Below are 12320 nucleotides of genomic sequence, written 5' to 3'. Positions count from 1 at the left end.
AAGTTGCCAGGACAAGGGGTCCTTACGACCCGTAGAGGGTTTGATAGCCCGTAGACGACATTCGTAGGTTGGGTCTTGAGGTTTGGATTGTTTGGCTAAGTGTTGGGGTATTTGACGAGCTATCCCTACAACTCGTAACTCATTCGACGAGCCGTAGACCCAAAGTCATAGGTCCAATGTGCAATTTCCAGTAGCCCAATTTTTGGAGCATTGATCCTACGGCCCCGACCCTATAACCTGTCAATTGATCTACGACCCACAGGTCCCTACCCGTAGGTCACTCTAGCCAAATTTAATAAGGGTCGTTTTGGGTATTTTCTATCTTTTCTACACCTATACTGTCATTTTGGGGTATTATGCTAAGCGTATAAATACCTAAAACCTTCAAATTCTCACAATTTCCTCTAATTTTCTCAAAATCACTCTAAGGCATCAAGGATCCTCTCGCAAAGGGATCTTCTTCTTCATCAAGCTAGGGTTCTAAGGTTCAAGCTTCTTCAATTTCCAAGTTGATATTCATTAAGGTATATGGAAATTCATCCATGGATCCTTTCCATCCATAGAGTCCCAAAGTTTCCCCTCTTTTCATCAAATTCAATTCTCCAAATTCTAGGATTTTGATCAAATTGCATTGGGTCAATTCAATTATGCTTTTACTTAATTCCATTTGTCTATTCATGCATGATTTAAGTTAAATTGCATATTTTCAATAAGTTTTGTAATGCCCCCTACACTAAGTTATGAAATTCAAGTTTTAAATCATGAATTTATGATCAAAGATTTATGAAAGTTATAAACTATGTTTTGAAGTATGTTTCAAGCAAGAAACCATGAATTGTGAAAGACTTTCTCACAATATGCAAGAACTTATGATTTGGATGTTTAGAAAGGTAAGTGTCCACATCTCATGTTATTATCATGATTTTCAAGAAGATACTCTAATTATGCTATTTTACGAATGTGAATTGGTAATTGTTGCTTTTCCTAATGATTATATCTTCATGTATTCCATTGGGATTGACTTAGCATCGAGCAAACTTTGTGGTGGGGATCCACGAGGGAACCCTAGTAGCAACCCTTAGTTTCAAAACTATATGGCACCATAGGTGCCTTAATGGCTTAGCTAGTGGATCCACATATAGTTCATGTTTATGTTTATGATACATAGTCTACCTTGGCAAGTATCCTCTCTCTTCTCGGTATAGGAGTTACATCGAATTCATGTGGTAGCTCACATGGTCTTACATATCGATTAAGGTTAGTATCCCACATATATATATGTTATGTTCTATAAGCTCTTATGATATTTTATGATGCATTGACCACGTGATTATGGTTTTCAGATGCTTTTAAGTTTTATTCATGTTTTCAAGATATTCGTCATGCATCACATGTTAATATTGACTATATCCGATTATTATTATTTATGTATACTTCTCACATACTTAGTGCATTCCATGTACTAACGCATACTTTTGCCTATATTGTATCATAATATAGGCTCCGACGATCGTCACGCACACTCCACTCTTGGCTAGAGCTTGAGACACTATTCCTATTTGTTAGTAAGTCCTCATGTTTTGAGGATATGACACTTATGATTTCTATTGTTTCTTATGACTTTTAGGTCTTATGTTGGTGATTAGAAACTTTTTCTATACCTCTTCTAGATTAGTAGAGGTATATTGGATATTCATGAAGTGTATGTTGTCTTTTTCTTTGGAGATTGAGTTTGATTCTCATTTTTAGAGGTTATTTCTGCACTAATGATTTAGAGCCCGTTTGGATGGGTTTTAAGTTGGTCAAAACCAACTTAAAGCCCTTTTTAGCTTTTGGACGTATTTTCCTAATGCTAACTTTAAGCCATAAAGTTCTTAAAGTCAGTCAAAAATGAAAAGTTAGGATTTCTAACTTTTTTTTCTAAGTGCTTAAAGCCATTTTGTTTGACCATGGAAATTATTTTTATATCCCTTATATTTTAACTAAATTCCCAAACTACCATTTTTATTCTTTTAACCCTAAAATTCAAACACTTATTTTTAACATAAGCACTTTTATCCAAACACTCAACTGCTTATTTATAAAAATAACTTTCAGCACTTCAAAGTTCTAAAAGCAGTTCATACATAAAAGTTACTTTTTTAAGCCCATCCAAACGGGCTCTTAGTCTTATTGTTCTTACTTACCTTATATATGCTCATGTATGATATGATAAGAGGCTTGGTTGTAATCCTTCGGGATTCTAATTGTTGTGTCGCGCCTAGGGCGTAGCTTGGGTCATAATAAAAAATTACCTAAATACATAACTTATTTTATCATATTCTAAAAAATTCTCTACCACTTGAAAAATTTACAAAAATTTCTACTCTCTCCAATTCTTATATACATCACTTTACGCGATGTATCGGTTGAATACATCACTTTACGCGATGTATCGGTTGAATACATGATGTATCTGGATGCTGAGTGATGTATTCGAATTCGAGACGTGATGTATCAAGATGTTTAGTGATGTATCCGAAATTGAGACGCAATGTATCAGGGCATTTTTGGGATGCATCCGAATTCCACCAAATTTAAAAGATTTTTCTAATTTGAAAAATAGTAGGAAATGATGTAATTAACTCTTAACACTATGAAATTTTTGTAATTCCTAGTATATTGTTTGTTCTGCATCCCTTCAATATCAATCCAACAAATGCAAATATTTGTGGTCCATTGTCTCAAAACCCAATGTTAATATATGTTGGCCAATTTGAGGAAGACCCAAAGATTAAACGAAAAATTATTTAAATACACAACTTATGTTATCATATTTTAAAATTTTTTCTACCATTTGAAAAAATTGCAAAAATTCCTACTCTTTCCTATTCTCAATACATCACTGTACGCGATGTATCAATCAGATACATCACTTTACGTGGTGTATTGAGACATCAGATACATTACTTTATGCGATGTATCAGTCGGATACATCACTTTACGTTATGTATCGGTCGAATATATCTTATGTGGTGTATTGGGATGTTGAATACATCGCATACATCACTTTACGTGATGTATCAGGATTCCACCAAATGTAAAAGTTTTTTTTTTATAATTTGTAATTAAAATTTAATGAACCAAATAAATACATGTATTCCATATTATAACAATAGTTGTATTCACTATATATGTATTCAATGTAACAGTAGTTGTACTATATCAATATTTGAATTCACTGTATGTATATTTATTGGTATAGTAGTTGTATTCATTGTATCTGTATTCATTCTACTTTTTTTGATTTTCCATATGCTATGCTAACTGTATAGATAATACATGTAGCAACTAAGATCATTTTTGGTACAATTGTATTTATGTATCAATTCTTAAAAATTACTACAAGTTTTGAATATTTGAGTAGTAACTATATTAATATGTATTCAAATTTATATTTTTCTTATTGGTTTATATGCAGAAAATTAGATTTTATGTGTCTCGAGAGAAGAATAGCTCATCCGTACAAAAGAGTCACTTTGATCTAGTTTAGAGTGGCTGATACAATGACTATCCATGGCATTGTGTATTTCCATAGGCGTATCACTATCTTTCACAAATATATTTGATTTTTATACACTTTGTAGTCAAATCAATAGTTAGTTGAAATCGAAATTAGATCAATCAACTTGCTATATGAATTATATTCCTTCAAGACAATTCCATCTATATTGTATTTGATGTAACAATTTTCTTCGTTCCACTTCTCCGAATGTTTAATCAACATTGTTATGCTTGCCATTGATTTTTTCTATTTAATCATTTAAAAATAAATAAGTATGATACTTAACTATCAGTTCATCGATATAAGTAAAAACCGAATTCAACTAAAATCATTTTTGAAAATACTTGTTCCAACTCTCACGAAGAAAAAGGGGCAGCCCGGTGAACTAAGCTCTCGCTATAGGGAGGATTCAGAAAAGAGTCCAACCACAAGAGTCTATTGTACGCAGCCTTACCTTGCATTTTTGTCAGAGGCTATTTTCAAGTTTTGAACCCGTGACCTCCTGGTCACATGTCAGCAACTTTATGAAGAAACCATGGTGAATTTTGGGGGGAGGAGTTGCCCAAGAAAGAAAAGTTACCCAACACAATTTCTGATTCAGCCCATTTTAATCTCCCCAACTTCATCCCAACCCATTTGACACCCCTAGTTAATAGCTTTTAAAAATAGTGACTAATATTTGATGGTAAGTGTTAAAAGTGGCTATTCGCCCAAATATATGATCGATTCCCACTAGGAAAGGAAATTAAAACCTTAAAGAGGGCATATGACAGCACCAACAAAATAAAAAATGAAGCTTTATGGCAAAACGAGTTTGTGGAGAAGACAAAATATCAGAATTGAATGTGAATATTATTCATCAAATCTTATGTGGCACTAACCTCGTCGTGGATGAGGCGGCGAGAACTTGTATCTTGTACAAGAGATGGTACTATTGATGGACTTCCGGACCTAATATGATATTTGATCAATCACAAAACTATAGTACCAAAAGCCATATGACCCGCAAAAACTCTGTCAAGTTGGTTGATAAATCCCAGCGATACCATGTCGAACGAAACTTACATCTTGAAAAATTCATCCTTACATATCGTGATCCAAAATTGGATTCTCAGTTGGATACTTTGATTGAATTGGCGGTTAAACTTAACGTCGTGGTGCTGGGGATTTTCCCTTCCTTGTTAAGTTCATATAGCTTTCCTGATGTTATTTGTCCAGCTAAAAAGCTGACAAAATTACGGTTAAGCAGGTGCAAGTTTGAATTTGATATTAGCACCACTCACACAATATTTTGTTGTCTTGAGGATCTTTATTTGCATCATGTCCATATTTCAGATGCTCAATTGCAAATAGTTATTGATAGATCCCCGTTCATCAGGATTCTAAACCTAGTCACTTGCCAGGGAATAAACAAATTGCAAGTTTTTGGCCAAGTACATCTGGAGAATTTGATTGTTGTATTCTGCAAACTCGATAGTGTGATAGTCCAGGCCCCAAATCTTCAATGATTTATGTTGGTGAAATTACAAGATTACAAATTACAATTGAAAAATAAAATAAAGAAAATATATTCACTTCTTGGCTGAGGCGTGGATATCTCGCTCTCTTTAAAGAGATTCAAGCCCACTGCGGCAAATCTTTTCACCGATTCAGCAGTTGTCCTCTTGACTTGTCACCTCCAGGATACAATAGCCTTATCACAAATTGCAACTCAACAAACTCTGGACAAGAGTTGAGTTTAAAGCTCCACTAAAAAAGAACACCTCCCTTCAACTAATAAGAACTATATTTTTTGACAAACTTAATGCACTCAATGTTTTCTTTTATTTCAAAACAAATAAGACCTCTATATTTATAGGAGAGGAAAGCATTCAAAAGATGGAAAAATGATGGAATGTCATCATTAACATTTAGTGCACAATTATCATTTAATGCACCATTTACTAGTGATAATTAGGTTAAAAGAAATTATCATTTAGTGCACCACTTACTAGTGATAATTATGTTAAAAAAAATTATCATTTAGTGCACCATTTACTAGAGATAATTATTTTAAAAAAACATAATGGATTGACTAATATATGAACTAATGCAAAATATAATAAAGATGACATTAGATTCTATCAATGAGTAAATGCTAAAATTACAATTTAATAAAATATTAAAATGCCACACTAACAAGGCCCCACTCATTTTAATATTATATAAGAGAGTCTATCAGCTGAAGGAAGACTACTACACATAATGAAGGTGTGCTCTGCATTGAACCTCCACTTAGTGAAACAATAACATTTACTCTAGAGTCGTGGTCGTCTCAGACTTGAACTTGACTGCTTACCTCTTACCATACAATGCCTCAAATTGAGCCATTTGGATACTCGAATGATAACTGTTGTTATAGGCAAACTCAATCAATGGAAAATAGTCATCCAGTTACCTTTAAAGTCGATTACACAAGCCCTCAACATATCTTCCAAAGTCTGAATAGTCCACTCGGCTTGATCATCGTTCTAAGGGTGATAAGTTGTACTAAGCTTAACTTGAGCACCAAGACCCTTATGAAATGATCTCCAAAATTAAGAGGTAAACTGAGTACCTCAATCTAAAATAATAGACAACCAAACTCTATAAATATTAACCAACTCTCGAATGTAAAGTCTAGCATAATCCTCGACTGAATAAGACGTCTTAACACGAAGAAAATGCACAGAATTAGTCATTCGGTCCACAACAACCCAAATCTAATCATGTTGCCTATGAGTACGAGCCAAACCCATAATGAAGTCCATATTTAAATATTCTCACTTCCAAGTAGGAATCTTAATCTTGAGCTAAACCTCTTGGTTTTTGATGGTCAACCTTCACTTGTTGACAATTCGAACACTTAGCTACAAATTCCGCAATATCTTTGTTTATGCCATTCCACCAATATACCTCCCTCAAATCATGATACATCTTAGTGGATCCTGAGTGAATAGAATATCGGGAACTATGAGCTTCGAACAAGATTTCTTACTTGAAAACATACTTGAAACATAATTCGTAATTTTCATAAAGCATACATGATACTTCATAAAATCCATAATCATAAATCTATAGTTCATATTTGAATTTCATCGCATAATGCATGGGTCTTTTTAAAACGCATTAAAAACATGTAATTTAAATTGAATCATGCATGAATGGATCATTGTAATTAAGTAAAAGTATAATTGAATTGACCAAATACAAATTGATCAAACTAGGTTTTAGAAGAAATTCATAAAAGAGATAATTGAGAAGCCATTGTGACTGGAATTTTCTGAGATTTCCTCTTTTCTAAACTTTTCAACTTCCAGAGTCTTACAATATCTCCCCCTTTTGAACATTCGTCCTTAAATGAGACTCAAGCTAGCATGAATAGAATAGTAAAAGAGACATAGTAACCCATCATGAATGCAAATACATGGTAAAATGCTTGACACCAAGGAGTAATCAACTCTCAAGCTAAAACATGACTTTAAAACTCATTTCATGAACATGCATGCATATAAAAACATAAGATGACTTAAAATGCATGGATTCGAAAGAGTGATCATTAAGAAACTTAATACCTTAACCTATAACGAAAGGAAATAGATGAGGATATCATAATATCATATCGGCTTCGGCCTCCCAAGTAGGACCCTCTACTTGTTGGTTCTTCCAGAGAACTTTCACAGATGTATTTCTTTGTTCCTCAGCTTCCGAACTTGCCAGTGTAGAATCTCAACTAGAACCTCCTCATAGGATAGACTCTCCTTCACACCAATGCTATCTAAAGGAACAGTATAGCTAACATCACCAACACACTTCTTCAAAAACATGAAACACTAGATGCACCATGCCAACTCTGAAGGCAAATCTAACTCATATGCCACCATGACATAATGCCTCAAAATCTTATATGGGCCTACATATTAGTGACTAATCCCATTCTTGCCAAAACATATCACACTCTTCATATATGAGATTTTCAAGTATATCTAATCGTCAATATCAAATTATAGCTCCCTTTTCCTCACATTCGAAGAAGACTTTTGTCGGCTTTAGGCAGTATTGAACCTTTCTATAATGATTCTAACTCTTTCCATAGCCTCATAAACCAACTCAGGTCATATCAAAGCAACCTCACTAATGTCAAACCATCCAATAAGAGACCTATACCTCCTACCATACAAGGCCTCAAAGGGAGCCATTTGGATGCTAGAATGATAACTGTTATTATAAGAAAACTCGATCAATAGAAAGTGATCATTCCAATTACCTTTGAGTTCAGTTATATAAGCTCTCAACATGTCCTCCAAAGTCTGAATGGTATGCTCGGCTTGGCCATCGTTTTGAGGGTGAAAAGCTGTGCTAAGCTTAAATTGAGTACCAAGACCCTTTTGGAATGATCTCCAAAACTGAGTACCTCGGTCCAAAATAATAGACAATAAAACACCATAAAGTTTGACAAACCCACAAAGTTAGAGTCTAGCTTAATCCTTGACCGAATAGGAAGTCTTAATGGGAAAACAATACGCCAACTTAATTATTCGATCAACAATAATCCAAATCAAATCTTGTTGCCTATGGGTACGAGGCAAACCTATAATGAAGTCCATATTCTAGTCTTCCCACTTCCAAGTAGGGATCTCAATGTCTTGAACTAAACCTCCCAATTTTTGATGCTCAACCTTCACTTGTTGGCAGTTAGGACATTTAGCCACAAACTCTGCAATATCCTTCTTCATGCCCTTCTACCAATACACTTTCCTCAAATCTTGATACATCTTTATAGATCCCGAATGAATAGAATACCATAAACTATGAGCTTCAAATAATATCATTTTCTTAAGCCATCAACCTCGAGAACACATAGTCGGCCTTGATATCCAAGCACACCATCTCCCCCTTAGGAGAAAGCCTAAATGGATTTTTCTACAACCACTTTCTTCAACTCAACCAAAGTAGGGTCATTATCTTTCTTTGCCTTCACATCTGCAATGAAAGGTTATTTTGGAACCATTTTGGACAACAACAACACCATCTTTCAAATAAACCAAGCGAACACCCAAACGAGCTAGTCTATGAATATCACAAACTAACTTTTTCTTTAATTTATCAATATGGGAAACACTATTCATGAACAACCTACTAAGAGCATCGACAACCACATTTGCTTTACCCAGATGGTACAACACACTCATATCATAATCCTTCAACAACTCAAGCCATCTTCTTTGTCAAAGGTTCAATTTCTTTTGGTTGAACATATATTGCAAACTCATATGGTCAGTGAATACATCAACATGGACCCTATAAAGATAGTTCTTCCAAATCTTCAAAGAAAATACAACTACCACTAACTACAAGTTGTGAGTCAGATAGTTCTTTTGATGCACCTTAAGTTGACTAGAGGCATATGCGATCACTTTACCATTTTCCATGAAGACACAACCAACAGAAACCCTTGAAGCATAACAATATACAACAAATCCATTGGACCCTTCTGGTAAAGTCAACACATGAGTGGAAGTAAGTCTATCTTTCAACTCTTAGAAGCTTTTGTCACATGCCTTGGACCATTGGAATTTCATCTTATTTTTAGTCAAAGTAGTCAAGGGCGATGCAATGGAGGATAACCCTTCCAAAAACCATCTATAATAATCAGCTAAGCCTAAGAAACTCCAAATATCGGAGGGAGATAAATATCTAGGCTAATTCTTAACTTCCTCAATTTTCTTACGATCAACCATAATACCTTCACTACACAATATGACCAAGGAAATCAATCAATCTCAACCAAAACTCACACTTTCTAAATTTAGCAAATAATTAACGATCCTTGAGAATTTGTAAGACAATCTTCAAATGATCGGCATGGTCATCCTCACTTCGATAATATATAAATATATCATCAATAAAAATAATAACAAACATATCTAAGTATTGCTTGAACACCCTGTTCATGAGATCCATAAAACTGCAGGAGCATTCGTTAGTCCAAAAGACATAACCAAAATTTAAAGTGACCATATCGAGTTCTAATGGCCATCTTCGAAATGTCATATTCCCTCACTCGAAGTTGATGATAACCCAATAGAATATCTATCTTTGAAAAATAACTTACTCTTTGAAGTTGATAGAACAGTCATCGATCCTTGGAATGAAATACTTATTCTTGATTGTGACTTTATTCAATTGCCGGTAGTCAATACACATACGGAGAGAACTATCCTTCTTTCTAAAATAGAGCCAAAGCACCCTATAGAGAGATACTCGGCCTAATAAAATTCTTATCCAATAAATCTTTTAACTGATCCCTTAACTCTTTTAGTTCTGCCAGAGCTATTCAGTAAGGAGGAATAGAGATAGGTTGGGTATCAGAAAGAAGATAAATATTGAAGTTTATCTCTTTTTTAGGAGGGATACTAGGAAGATCATTGAGAAATACTTCTGAAAACTCATTTACAAGCGAAATAGACTCAAGAGTAATAGTCTTGTAATTTGTATCCCTAGCCTATATTAGATAATAAATGAAACCTTTAGAAATCAGTTTTTGGGCTTTAAGGCACGAGATAAATTGATCCTTAAACACATAATTACTACCTTTCCATTCTAGGAATGACTCATTAAGAAACTGAAACTTAACCACACGGGTTCTACAATTTATAGAAACATAACATGCATGAAGCTAATTCATATCAAGAATAATATCAAAATCGATCATATCAAGACCTATAAGATCAACTGAGGTAATTTTATAAAAAATTGAAAGTGGACAATTTTTATACTTTTTTAGCCAAAACTGAATCACCAACATGAGTATAGATCGAAAAAGGCTCTAACAAGATCTCGGGACTAACATCAAATTTCATAGAAAGATAAAGAGTACCAGATTATAGAGTATCACCTGGATCTAACAATGTATAAACATAAAACTCAAAGACCTTTAATATACTAGTCACAACATCGGGATAATCCTCCAACTCTTACAAGTTTGTAAAGCATAAAATCTATTCTGGCACTGTTCACCACCCGAACTTAGAGTAGTACTATGCTAAATCGGTCGGCTTGTAGTAGTCTGAGTCTGAGTTTGGGGTTGACCACCTCTAGTAGCACCTAAAAGACAATCCTTCAATTGGTGACTCATCTGGCCATAACCAAAACAAGCACCTGATCCTGCCAAACACTCTCCTTGATGCCTCTTCCCACACTTTTTACATAAGCAAATAGTTTGGTCACTAATAGCTCCTTCTTGGGCTAAGGGTTAGATACTTTATCTTTGTTGAACTTTGAAGCTGGAGTGTTTTTAGAATTTTGGCCGGAGAAATTTGGATGAAATTGTGAACGCCCACCATTTCTGAATTTACCATGAGAATATTTACCACCATCTATTCAAGCCCTCTTGGACTCCCTAGCTCTCTCTTTTAGATTATTTTCCTCATGTTCGACATGTGTCATGAACCTTGAGATATACATCTCCTTGATCAATATAGTGGTTTTACATTCCTTGACCATCAAGTCTGACACACCAAGATAAATTTGCTCATATGAGCTTTAGAATCGACGACTGAAAGGAGCATATTTTGATAATTGGGTGAACTTTAGAGCATACTCTCTTACACTCATATTACCTTATTGATGAATTCTTTGACATTGTATTCCCTCAACTCCAATGTAAAGAAATAGTCAAGGAACACACCCTTAAACTCTTCCCTTCCATCATCTCTAGCCCTTTCACCTTTCCACTACCCGTACCAAATCTGAGCAACTCCCTTGAGTTGATATATCGCCAAGTCCACTTTCTCCACAAGACCAATTTCCATAATTTCCACAATCCTGCAAATACCCTCAACAAACTCTTGTGGATTTTTTTCCACCTTAGAACCATGAAAATCAGGAGGGTTCATGCGAGTGAAGTCAAAAACTCGACTAGCTTCCGTACCCATATTTTGTTTCATAGGAGAAACAATCTCTCGATTAGATTGTGCTGCCAAGACTTGGGAAAGCACTTGAAAAGCCACTAAGAATTCGGCATGCAAAACTTGCTCAACTAAAGGGTCATTAGGAACTTGGGGAGCTTGTTGCTCCTCATTCTTATAGGCGTTGGCATTCCTTTGCACATAAGCTCTTTGTGGAGGCATGATTCTATAATTGCAAAGAAAGATCATTAGAATGGAAAAACCTTAGAGTTCAACTCTATTGCATGACATAAGAATAACGAAAGAAGTGGAATTTCCCAAAATGCCTCATATCTTCCTATTCATAGATGTAATGCACTTCACATCCATGAACAAGAATGATCAAACATAATCAGTATGAAACATGTGATGTATGACCAAATATCTTGAATGAATGAAGTAAAACTTGAAAAACATTTGAAAGTATTTAATAAGGTCAATGCATCGTAAACATCATTAAAGCTTATAAGAAGAAGCATATACATATGTGGGATATTAACATTAACCGATATTTAGGTTTATGTGACCTATAAATGGAATCCGATGTAACTCCCACACTAGGAAGAGAGAGGCTACTTTCCAAGCTAGACTTCGTATAAAAATGAACATGAGTTATATATGGATCCACTTGCTAGGCCATAAAAGCACCTACGATAGCACATAGTTTGGAACTAGGGGTTACTACTAAGGCTCCCTTGTGGATCTCCACCACAAAGTTCTCTCGGTGCTAAGTTAATCCTAACAAAATACATAAATCATTATAATTAGGGAAAAACAATAATTAACCAATCCACATCATAAAATACATC

The sequence above is a fragment of the Solanum dulcamara genome, chromosome 1, assembly GCF_947179165.1.
Source record: "Solanum dulcamara chromosome 1, daSolDulc1.2, whole genome shotgun sequence".
NCBI lineage: Eukaryota > Viridiplantae > Streptophyta > Magnoliopsida > Solanales > Solanaceae > Solanum > Solanum dulcamara.
The sequence above is the reverse complement of the archived record's forward strand: the minus strand, read 5'-3'. Positions refer to the sequence as shown.